This window comes from Sphaeramia orbicularis, chromosome 17 (genome assembly GCF_902148855.1).
Source record: "Sphaeramia orbicularis chromosome 17, fSphaOr1.1, whole genome shotgun sequence".
In the NCBI taxonomy this organism is placed as follows: Eukaryota; Metazoa; Chordata; class Actinopteri; order Kurtiformes; family Apogonidae; genus Sphaeramia; species Sphaeramia orbicularis.
In genome coordinates this window covers 25,503,902-25,516,806 of record NC_043973.1, presented here as the reverse complement: position 1 = coordinate 25,516,806, position 12,905 = coordinate 25,503,902, and the positions used below count along the sequence as shown (strand labels likewise).

The window sequence follows — 12,905 nt, the reverse complement described above, 5'->3', positions numbered from 1 at the left end:
TTAATGTAAAAAGGTTGCATATGCGCATATTTCTTTAGTTTTTTGAAGGTGGTGAGAGAAGACATAAAAACAATATTTGTCAGTAAATTGTAAAAATGGACATGCAACACACACACACACCAAAACTGAGCCTCTGCATTAAACCCATCACTAGCTGAACATGCACACACCACACACTAGGAGCAGTGGGTTGCCATGTCAGACACCAGGGAACAAATGGGAGATGAAGTGCCTTGCTCAAGGGCGCATCAGCCAACAATTTCTTCCCAATCTTCTAGGTGAGTTGTATGTACTACTTCTAGTCTAATATATTAAAATAAAACCTGAAATTATCATAAGAGTGTTTAGAATAACTATTCCTGAAATTATGCTAAACCTATACGAACCAGATATGAACTGAATCTATTTAAAGACACGGTCCAATGGATTTATGTGACCCTTTCATCAAAGCATCAGAACATGTGATGAGATGGAATGACAGCTGCTAAGAAACAACCTTTAGAGTCAAATAAAGTGACAACGTGATAAAAGCTGCAAGCGCTGTTGTTTTTACCACTGGGCACAGCTCTAAAGAAAAGAATGGTGTTTGATGCTGAAATTGCAGCATTTCTTCTGCACAAAAGAGTTTATCATGAAAGACATGAAGGTATAACGTTATTATGTGATGTTATTATCTTTGCTAAATTGGCTGTTCAGACTAAACTGGGACAGTTTTGACCTCTTTTGGATGATTCCATATAGATCTTTAGTGCAGCTGTTGACACAAACTGTACAGAAAAGAAGAGTTTTACTGTGGCTGTTTTTTGTCTAAAAACAGAGAAAAGTTCATGGAGCTATAGTGTAAAATACTGACTAAGACGGTAACATACGTGAGGATTTTGTGATACAGTGTGACTGCTGTCAAAACAAGTGGTGCCAGGCACAACAAACCCCACCCCTCGCACATATTGTAACTTATTTTGGCAATGATCCAGCTGATGTCATCATGTCTATTCATGTGCTGGTGTCAGCATATTGCCTCTATATATGTGCCAAGTTTGAAGTAAATTGAAACAAAATTGATGTTTTTATAGATGTGAAATTTCACCCATTATAAGTAAATGAGTAACTTTTCCCAAAATATATCACATCTATTCTGGGTCACTGGCAATCTATAACCCCAATTTGGTATGAATTCAAGTAATAGTTTTGCTGCTACAGACATTAGGAATTTCGCCCATTATAAGTAAAATGAAAAAAAAAAAAGATTTTGAAAATTCATAAAAATTTCTAACTTTGACCTACTTTTCCCAAAATGTGATCAGATCTATTTTGGGTCACTGGCAGTCTATAAACCCAATTTGGTATGAATTCAAGTAATAGTTTTGCTGCTACAGACATTAGGAATTTCGCCCATTATAAGTAAAATGAAAAAAAAAAAGATTTTGAAAATTCATAAAAATTTCTAACTTTGACCTACTTTTCCCAAAATGTGATCAGATCTATTTTGGGTCACTGGCAGTCTATAAACCCAATTTGGTATGAATTCAAGTAATAGTTTTGCTGCTACAGACATTAGGAATTTCGCCCATTATAAGTAAAATGAAAAAAAAAAAAGATTTTGAAAATTCATAAAAATTTCTAACTTTGACCTACTTTTCCCAAAATGTGATCAGATCTATTTTGGGTCACTGGCAGTCTATAAACCCAATTTGGTATGAATTCAAGTAATAGTTTTGCTGCTACAGACATTAGGAATTTCGCCCATTATAAGTAAAATGAAAAAAAAAAAAGATTTTGAAAATTCATAAAAATTTCTAACTTTGACCTACTTTTCCCAAAATGTGATCAGATCTATTTTGGGTCACTGGCAGTCTATAAACCCAATTTGGTATGAATTCAAGTAATAGTTTTGCTGCTACAGACATTAGGAATTTCGCCCATTATAAGTGAATGGGAGAAAAAAAAAAGATTTAAAAAATTCGGAAAAATTTGAACTTTGACCTACTTTTCCTAAAATGTAACCACATCTGTTCTGGGTCACTGGCAGTGTATAAACCCAATTTGGTATGAATTCAAGTAATAGTTTTGCTGCGACAGACATTTGAAATTTCACCCATTGTAAGTAAATGGAAAAAAAAGATTTTGAAAATTCATAAAAAAAATTTTAACTTTGACCAACTTTTCCCAATATTTAATCACATCTATTCTGGGTCACTGGCAGTCTATAAACCCACTTTGATATGAATTCAACCAATAGTTTTGCTGCTAGAGTGCAAACAAACAAACAAACTGAACCAAAAACAATACCCTTTGCCTTCCCTTCAGGGGGCGGGGTAATAAAGATCTATCAGTTTTTTGTATAAGGGAAAAAACTTGCACCATTGTACAGATGTATGTAGCTTTAAACAAGGAACTTTGAGCTTTCCCAGATAGCAGTTACCTTTGGGCTGGATCCGCACTAAAGCCTTTACATCCATTTATAGCTCACATCCGTTTTCTGACTTTGGACCAAATCTGCATCTGATCCATCTTTCAGCTCTCTCTAGCAGTTCCGGAGTTGTGCTGGCTTACGGATTCGGCCCAGAACAGTCTCCCATCACACAACCAAGACTGATTTTCAAAGTTGTAATGCTGATCTGGACCAGATTCGTAATACAAATCTGGGCCAACATGATTCTTGTATATATTCTAGATGTGGTTGAATGAAGCTGGGCCAGAGCTGGACCGTTTCTGTAGAAGATCCATTTCGCGGAGCAGTACCTGTTTTGGCCCAATGTGTGTTTGGACACCGGGACGGATCTGCCAAACGGTTTCGGGCAGAGTCGGGGTGCGATTCTGTTCCAGATTTGTCCCAGTATCTCTTTGCTATCTGAGTTATTCAGTGAGTGACACATAGTGTTGATTTGTTGGTGGTTTTGGTAGTTCTAAGTGTGTTCTGGTCCATGACTTCCCCCCTGCTGTTAAGAATATGGAATATCAATACAACTTATAACCCCTTTAAAAAAGAAACATTTTCATTCTGTCAGATAAACAAATAAAACACCAGAAGAAGAGAAGAATATGTGAGGAAAACATTTCCAAAATAGCATAGGCATCATTATCTGTTATACATCATGTAGAAAAAGATCAGTAGATGAATCTAGTTCATTTTTTATTCAACGTCTTACTCGATCTATCCCTGCCGTAATAAAATTAACTCCTGATGAATCCTGTAGTAGCTGCAATATTTACCGATGATAAATGGAGCATCTCTAGGTTTTTGTCTGCTTCTTTGAACTTTACAGTTAATGCTTTCCAAAATATCCTTGAGGAAAACCCACAGTCCTGATGCTGTTGACACTGCTTTCTGACCTCCTTTTGGATCAGTACGAGTTATAACGGGATTCTTAAGGGGATCGATGAAGAGTAAAAACGTGTCATTGACTCTTGACTGCAGAGCTGTGGCATATCGATAATAATCCTAAATGTAAGAAATAGCAGGAGCAGAATAAGAAGAGTTCTTTTTGCAGATAAAATGACAGAACAGATACAGCTAAGGACTGCAGCAGTGGATACTGATTTACAGAATTACTAGTCAGGGTTAAATATTACACTGGAGGACAAAAGACACACAGCATACAGAGCTGATTTAATATAAAGACACTTAAACACATGCATATTTTTGCAGAAAATGAAATGAAATACAATACAGACTGCTACATCCCTCCTCGAACAGATGTTTTAAATGTTAGTGTTTACGGTTTCAGAGTTCATATTATGTATATGACATATTTGCATAAAAACGGCTACACAAACATCAAAAGTAAATGAATAATGTAAAGAGAGTGGGACATAAATCAAATGAAACTTTCTGTGCAGGACTTTAAGATCTTCTTTATGATTAACAATGGATAATGTACTATCGTTCTGTGGACCATATGCTTTTTTTTAAATTCTTATTGTAACAATAAGAATCTTCACAAAGAAAAACACTAAAAAGAAAAGAGAAAATCAAAACCCACTGAAGGTACAGAACTCCTCCATACACTTTTTATTTATTTATTTATTTATTTTTATCATGTTCATGTTTTTTTCTGCAAAATGTATTATCTCCAGCTTTTTATTTTTCATTTTTATTCACGAATTCAGAAAGGTTTGACAGATCTCACAAGCCTTGAGGAGTTTCCAGAACAATGGTGTAATAACCCACACTGCCTTTTGGAAATATGTCACACAGTAAGGCAAAGATGTTTCACAAAAGATATTCATGTACATGTTTTGATAGCACAAATTATGAGTTCAAAAAGCCAGGAGCCAAAGACATCTGCAACTGTTGTTTCTGACAGATTGCGGATTTATTTTCAAAAGGAAACATTCAATGGCAGCTTTGAATTTATTATCAAACTCTGCTAGTTTGACATGAAGTGTATAATATTATTGAGCAGTGAAACTTCCCGCTTTGTCTAATAAATAACAAATGTGATATAAACAGGATTAGGTTTGCACAGTCTCTGCTGTTAAGTAAGTACACACTGTGCTGCAGATCATTACCAAGGAACCAAATCTGTTTAGTGAAATGCAGCCATAATTCCAGCTAGTTTCATTAAACAAGCTGTCTGTGATGTTTCCTCTTGACTCATTTGTATGCCGACCTCACCTGTGTGTGATGGCTGCCTCATTGCACTGCTGAGTGTTACTCATGTGTGTGTGTGTGTGTCCGCGTTGGCAGTTTGTCACTGCTGCCCAGCTGTTACTGCCAGCCATACTTTGTATTGGATGAGTTTTTTTCTTTGATAATGGCCATCAGTATGTTTCCACTCCCTTATGAAATGAATATATAAGAAAAGGGAAGAGTTCAATCAGTCACACTTTAGGTTCATTGTAGAGAAATAGGAAGCTACAAAAAAAAGGGAGAAAACAGGACAAATATTTTTCTGGTCACATACTCAGATATAATCTAGACCAGGGGTATCAAACACACTGCCCGTGGGCCAAAACCAGCCCATCAAAGGGTCCAAATCAGCCCGTGGGATGAATTTGTGAAATGCAAAACCAACCAAGGGGGTCAAATTCATTTTAGTTCAGGTTCCACATACTGACCAATATGATCTAAAGTGGGTCAGACCAATAAAATACTACCATAATAACCTTTAAATAATGACAACTCCACATTTTTCCTTTCTGTTTTAATGTAAAAAAAATTACATGAAAATGTTTACATTACACAATATCCTTTTACAAAAAATGTGAAAAACCTGAACAAATATGAACAACCTGAAATTCTCCTTAAGAGGGGTAAGTGCTATTTTAATAATATTATGTTACTAAATGTTTTTGTGTTTGTAGATCCATTGTGATCTGTAAGTTGTAATGCACATGTGTAAATGATAAACTGAGGCATAATTTTGTTAAAATTGCACTTATTTTTCTTAAGAAATTTCAGGCTCATGTTATTCACATTTTTCAAACGATATAATTTTACTTTTCTCACTCTGAAACATAGGCAAAGGTTTGGAGTTGACATTATTTGTAAGTTATCATGTTATTATTTTACTGGTCTGAACCATTTGAGATCATATTGGGCTGAATGTGGCCTCTTAAAAAATAAGTTTGACACCCCTGATCCAGATACTGAAACTGTTGTGGCAAATATCAGCTAATATGCTGCTTGTTACACACACATACCCTTCCCCAAAGGGGTATTGTTTTTGTTTTGTTTTGTTTTGTTTTGTTTTTTTGTTTTGTTTTGTTTGTTTGTTTGTTTGTTGGCTTGTTAACACTCTAGCAGCAAAACTACTGGTTGGATTCATACCAAATTGGGTTTATAGACAGCCAGTGGCCCAGAATAGATCTGATTGCATTCTTGGAAGTAGGTAGGTAGGTAAAAGTTCAAATTTTTTATGAATTTTCAAAAAAAAAAAAAAAAAAAATTCCCAATTATTTGTAATGGGTGAAATTTCAAATGTCTGTAGCAGCAAAAGTGTTGGTTGAATTCATACCAAATTGGGTTTATAGATTTCCAGTGACCAAGAATAGATGTGGTTACATTTTGGGAAAAGTAGGTCAAAGTTCACATTTTTTAGGAATTTATTTTTTCCCATTTACTTAAAATGGATGAAATTTCAAATGTCTATAAAAAACATAAATTTTGCTTCAATTTACTTCAAACTTGTCACATATATAGAGGCAATTGATATGCTGACATCAGCACACACATAGACATGATGACATCAGTTCGATCGATGCCAAAATAAGGTACGATATGTGCGAGGGGCAGGGTTTGTTGTGCCTGGCACCACTTGCTTGACAATAATTTCACTATCAACCAATATATTCTCTGTTTATTTTTACTACAATCCACCTATGTGTGCAAAATAGGCATATCTCATGGTAACTGAATAACCGCTGCTGCAACCAGGCTGAAGTCCCATCACATGAGCAGAAGTGGGTAGTAACGCATTACATTTACACTGTTACATTTACTTAAGTAACTTTTTACATAAATTGTACTTTTAAGAGTACTTTTAATACGATATACTTTTTACTTTTACTTGAGTATATTTACTGAAGAAGAAACACTAATTATACTCCATTACAATGGTGTACATTCCGCTCGTTACTTTTATTTTTAATAATTTGTTAATGCACGAACCATTTGTTTTGTTTTGTTAGACAGACTTTTGCCAAAAACTCACATGACCGTGTTTCACCAATCAAACGGAGCCAGACTACCTACACTTGACTCCGTACCAACATGATTAGTACGAGGTATATTTGTAAGTAGCTGTAATGATCCCATATATATTTTATATATTTTATTTTAACATTTCATTTATCAATTGTTGAATTTAAAAGAACAATAGATATGATATTACTCATGAAGTACTCAGTACTTGAGTATTTTTTCATTAAGTACTTTTTTACTTTTACTTGAGTAATTATTTGGATGACTACTTTTTACTTGTACTTGAGTAAGATTTTTCTAAAGTAACAGTATTTTTACTTGAGTATAATTTTTGGCTACTCTACCCACCTCTGCAAATGAGCCACTCACACAGCCTGTGTGTCGGCTCTAATATGAACCTCTGAACAGTGACACAACCACCACACACAGATGAAGTAGGCAGTACAGTACAGTGATAAAATCATCCTGTAATACTAATAATGACATTTTTCTTCCATCCTTAAAGAAAAAAATCACTTCATACAACTGTTGATTAAAATATCTGTTCACACTGCAACACACAAATGACTAGAAAACAGTACAAGTGTTTGGACAAACTGAGTTTAAACTGTGGATAAAAACTAGATGCAACAATCTGTTGTGGGGTTTAGCAGCAGTAATAAGTTAAGTTACACTTCAGTTAACTAAAGTGTTGGTTTCAGTTGTTGAAGCATATTTTTAACTTTTCTTGATTTGCAGGTCATACACTGATTTATAGATTTATAAAAACCTATATTTGAAGTCTCAAGTGCACGTACATGACTAAGCAACACTAGATATGCATATATTGGGGTGTGATGGCATTTAGAGAGAAACATGACAATTTTGCAAAATATCCATATTATTATGGAAAGGCCAGCTGAGAGGGACTGTAAACACAACAATGGCTGAAACTTTTTGGCAAAGTAACTAATAAGAAAAAGACAGTAAGTGATAAAAAATAGAACCATGAGTGGAGTTGACGTTGCTTTTGCTTTCCACCGCTGGAAACAGCTCTGAGTGAGTAAAACAATGAAGCATGTGAGGATCGTAAGACAAAGGTGTTGTTATGACCGTCTGAATTTGCGCTGACGGAGAAAACTTGATGAGGCATAAAACAGATGTACTGCAAACAATCAGCTTCACACTTTTTGCAGTGAGAGATTGGCCTATTTTTGTATTGTGTAGTGGTGGTGGTGGTGGGGAGGTTCTCTTCTGATACATAACTTCTCGCTGCAGTCGGTGGCTGAAGTACATTTTTTAATCTCACAATGAAAAAAAAAAAGTCCATATGTTTTTGTTTTGTGATTATTTTACAGTGAAAATAATTTGTACTGATCTCTTTACTACGGTGGCCGACAAGGGCCAAACACATTGCAACGGCCCAATGCGTCTCAGTGAAGAGAAAACAGCTGCAAATACAGAAACGATGCAAATTCACAAACTCAAACACAAGTCCAAACTAGGTACAAAAAGAGGTGCGTGGTGCAAATGAAAAAATGCGCTGCAAGAAACACAAACAAATGCATAATCATCAAATGCTCGGCAAATAAAGAAACGATGCAAAGCAAGAAAACATCTGCAAATGAAAAACTCTGCATCTGTTAATTTTTTGTTTATGCTCAGCAGAAAGGCTATTGTGACCGAATGGGTAGGAGAAGAACCTCCTTCAATACATCTGTGGAAATCTTTGATATCAGACTATATTTCTCTGGAAAGACTAAGATTTTCTATTAACGATCAGAAGGACGTCTTTACAGCAAAATTTGGCCAAGTGTTGGAGTATCTGGGAACTAAGACTGCAACTACATGAAATAGACTTATTAAGGACTTTTGAGATCATTGCTGTGGAAATATTTTGGATTTGCTGTATATTTCATACAACTTGTACGTACTGTGCTGGACTGTATAATTTTGACAATGTTCAATAAAACGAATGTTAAAAATAAATAAATGCTGCATAACCAGTCACTACAACAGAAGTGCTCCAAACCTGTAGGGGGCAGCATTTATAGACAACAGACTAGTGTCAAATATAATCAAATAAAAGTCACATTACCGCTCTATGCCATAACTTCAATTTCTTCCCACTATAGTTTGAAACTCTGTAAGTCAGCTGTTCTCCATCTCTCTCTCCATCCTGTGTGTCTCTGCATTTAGCTGTTCTGCTGACAGCGCCCCCTACAGGTTTGGAGCACTTCTGTTGTAGTGACTGGTTATGCAGTGTTTTTTGTTTGCAGATGTTTTCGTGGTTTGAATCGTTTTGTGCTTTGTATCATTTCTTACGGTAGCCAACAAGGGCCAAACACATTGCAACGGCCCAATGTGTCTCAGTTAAGAGAAAACAGCTGAAAGTACAGAAACGATGCAAATTCACAAACACAAGTCTAAACGAGGCAGAAAAAGAGGAACGTGGTGCAAATGAAAAAATACACCGCAAGACACAAAAACACATGTATAATCATCAAATACTCTGCAAATAAAGAAATAAGTCAAAAAAAACAAAAAACATCTGCAAACAAAAAACGTTGCAGAAGTGCTCCAAACCTGTAGGGGGCGCTGTCAGCAGAACAGCTCAATGCAGAGACACACAGGATGGAGAGAGAGACAGAACAGCTGATTGACCGTGTTTCAAACTACAATGGGAACAAATTGAAGTTACGGCGTAGTGCGGTAATGGGACTTTTATTTGATTATATTTGACACTAGTCTGTTGTCTATAAACACCGCCCCCTACAGGTTTGGAGCACGTCTGTTGTAGTGACTGGTTATGCAGTGTTTTTGTTTGCAGATGTTTTCTTGCTTTGCATCGTTTCTTTATTTGCAGAGTATTTGATGATTATGCATGTGTTTTTGTTTCTTGCAGCGCATTATTCCATTTGCACCACGTTCCTCTTTTTGTACCTCCTTTAGACTTGTGTTTGAGTTTATGAATTTGCGTCGTTTCTGTACTTGCAGCTGTTTTCTCTTAACTGAGATGTATTGGGCTGTTGCAATGTGTTTGGCCGTCTACTTTATGTCTTTCATCCTCCTACCTACATATGGTGCGTACATTATGCTGAAGATTATTCCATATATGTTGGTTTGAAAAAAACAGAATTTGAGGAAAATCTTTCTTTTTTATCCATAAACTGTAAATCAGTAGCACTTCACATGACAGCTTGGTGTAGTTTGGTAATAAGAGTAATAATTAGGAAACACCAGGTAATTACCATGTAACCAGCCGTAAACACATTCAACAAACAGTCGAATTTCAAGGGAATTTTCTTTTTCTTTTGTTATTCACAAACAGTCAGAGGAGAATGGCTGTAATAGCAGTGACACTGCCAATTTATTACACTGAAATTAAAACGTTGATTAAATGACTGAAAGAACATTTTCTAAGATGCAATAAATGAACCACTTATCTGACAAAAGCACAAAGAAATGTTTTATGTTTTTTTCCTAATCAAATTAATTAGAAGTGTTGTGCTTAATCATACATTGTTTTCATTATTTGGGAAGGTACACTACCAGGTAAAAGTTTGGACTCACCTTCTTATTTAAATGACATGAGATGGACCACAGATGGCCAACAAGAGCTCAGCATCATTTGGAACTCCTTCCAGACTTTTGGAAAACATTTCAGGTGACAACCTCATGAAGCTCATCAAGAGAATGCCAAGAATGCACAAAGCAGTAATAAAAGCAAAATGTGGCTATTTTGAAGAATCTAAAATATAAAACATGCTTTGAGTTTTGTCACACCTTTTTAAACTACATAATTCCATATGTGTTCATTCATCGTTTTGATGCCTTCAGTGAGAATCTACAATGAAAATAGTCATAAAAATAAAGAAAAACCAGGTGAGTCCAAACCTTTGCCTGGTAGTGTAAATTATGTAAATATTTTAAAAATCAGATGCAGGCTTTAAGCTTTACTGTTAAATGTTGAGAAACTCTGAATTAAAACAAATATTAAGACACAAGAGCTACAAACACTGATCAGGTTCCACCATCTTATTTATCAGTTAGTTCTTCTTATCTACTCATTACCTCCATTTGATATAATTTGCCAGAGCAATGTGTTACATAAAAAAGTCCAATATTTCTGTTTAGTTGTGTATTGTATTTATATTATATAGCTTTATTCTACAACCAGAACTGTAGAGTAAGCTTATTTGAACACAAATTCTGTTGGTCCTGTGTCAGAATTTTGTGAAAATACATCTGATCACTTCAAAAAGCAACACTTGTACCTATCTGGGATACATTAAGTAACATTCAGCAGTGTTTACAGGCATTTTTCACACAGCTATTTTCTACATAACACAGTTCCCCCATCTCAGAGCAGCTGTGATCTTTGCAATTCCTTTCTTTGTAGTTTCCAATGTAAAATTTAACCTTTTGGGTTTTTTTTCTACCGTAACTCTCCTGTAGTCTCACAACATCAGCGAAAAAACAAAGGATGTGCAATGTATTTTTGAACATAGCTTCTGTAATTTTTCAGATGTTTTCTTTGATTTTGTAGTGATTTTTTTTTTTCTCTCAGACTCTGTTTACAAAACTGAGAGGAAGAGTCAAAGCAAATTCCTCCCAGACTTGTCTTATCTGATATGTGAGTGGCATAGCTATTAAGACAATTCAGGCAGTTTGTGTTTGTTTCCCCAAAAGTCACTGCATATTGATCTGCATGTAAATATACAAATATATTCAAGGGCAACAGCAACTGTGTGTTGTTGTCAAATTCAGGATGATCTTTTACTCTTGATGGAAACTCTGCGGCACAATTCCCTAAAGGCAAAGTGGAAGCAGCAGTTTGTTTACGGTTATATCTTAACGGCATGTGATTCTAGAGGTGAGATATTCCTTTAACAGTCCTAGCAATAACACAGAAGTAATAGAGTACTTCTAAAATGACTGAATTACCAATCACTTCCCTTTATACTGAATAGCACTAGAGATATCAATCAAATGTAGTTTACCACCACCAGAGTGAGAATATGAGAGTGAATGAATAATGGACCAATAATGTAAAGTGCTTTGGGTGCCTTGAAAAGCGCTATAGAAATCTAATCCATTATTATTATCATTTATTTATGTATGTATGTATGTATGTATTTATTTATTTATTTTTAACCCTATCGTGCATGATGTACACATTTGTGGACACATAGTTTAAAGCTGATTATGACATTTGTCACCAATTTTTCATCAAATCTGTAAAACCTGAGTCATAGCCTAAGTATCACAAATCCGTAAGTCTGTAAGCCGTAGCATGAGGCAATGAAGCTGTTCCGTGTTTGCGGCCATAATGTGGCTGAGTGGAGCTTCACTTCCCATAATGCATGTCACGACAAATTTCCAGAAATGCCCAAGTGATCTACCAGCTGTCTTTGTAAACACATGGAGTGTTTATGTTAGAGTACACTTCGAAATTGTTCACCATGAGGGAAGAGATTCAGGTGCGTCATCACAGAAAGACTTACGGATTCGTGATACTTAGGCTGTGACTCGGGTTTTTCAGATTTGATGAAAAATTGGTGATGAGAGTCATCCACAGCTTTAAGCTCATTTTCCAAAGGGTTTTAAAGGCAATATTCTCCAAACCACATGGGGGCAGTCTCTATAGACCCTAATCAATACAATGAAAAAGTATCATCTTAGTTGACTTAGACTGTTCTGTAATTTCATAAAGTTAACATAAGACCCAGCTAGGGGTTTTCTGTCCATGTTTGTGGACAAGAGTTTCACAGCTTTATACAGTAAAATAAAAAATGTCCACCTCAAAGGACATTCCATAATTTTTTTAAAAATACATTTGAAAAAACTGTTGCATTATGATGTTTCCAATATAGGCAATTATTTAATTAAAAGAAAGGGGTCTCAGGAGGTTAAATATCTTCTTAATTAAACCATGTTTTAAAAATATTCAAAATGCATTTCAACTTTAGCCTAATTTTGAGTAATAAAATCAGTCTAAAATAATCTAGATGCATTTTTTCCATAATTCATGTATGAAAGGGTTAAAGCAAAACTCCAATGCATGGTGGTTATAATGTGACAATTATGAAATGTCAGATATTCATGTGTTGCACAATATGCACAAGGATCCACAGAGATTACATTGTTATCACTGTAGAGATAACATGCAATCACAGCATGTGTATTATCAAGAGACTGCTGACATAAATCTTTTGCGGTAACTTTGAATGTGCAAGTTTCAGACAAAAAAACAACATTCATGTTCTAATTGTGCACA

General features: G+C 35.3%; 1 long non-coding RNA gene across 1 annotated transcript; it reads left to right on the top strand.

The window, feature by feature from the left end:
* The first annotated feature begins 11,780 nt into the window (after positions 1–11,780).
* Positions 11,781–12,294, top strand: LOC115436631 (uncharacterized). Its single transcript, XR_003937853.1, has 2 exons — positions 11,781–11,819; positions 12,207–12,294. It is a non-coding gene; the product is annotated as an uncharacterized LOC115436631 (long non-coding RNA).
* The last annotated feature ends 611 nt before the right edge of the window (positions 12,295–12,905 follow it).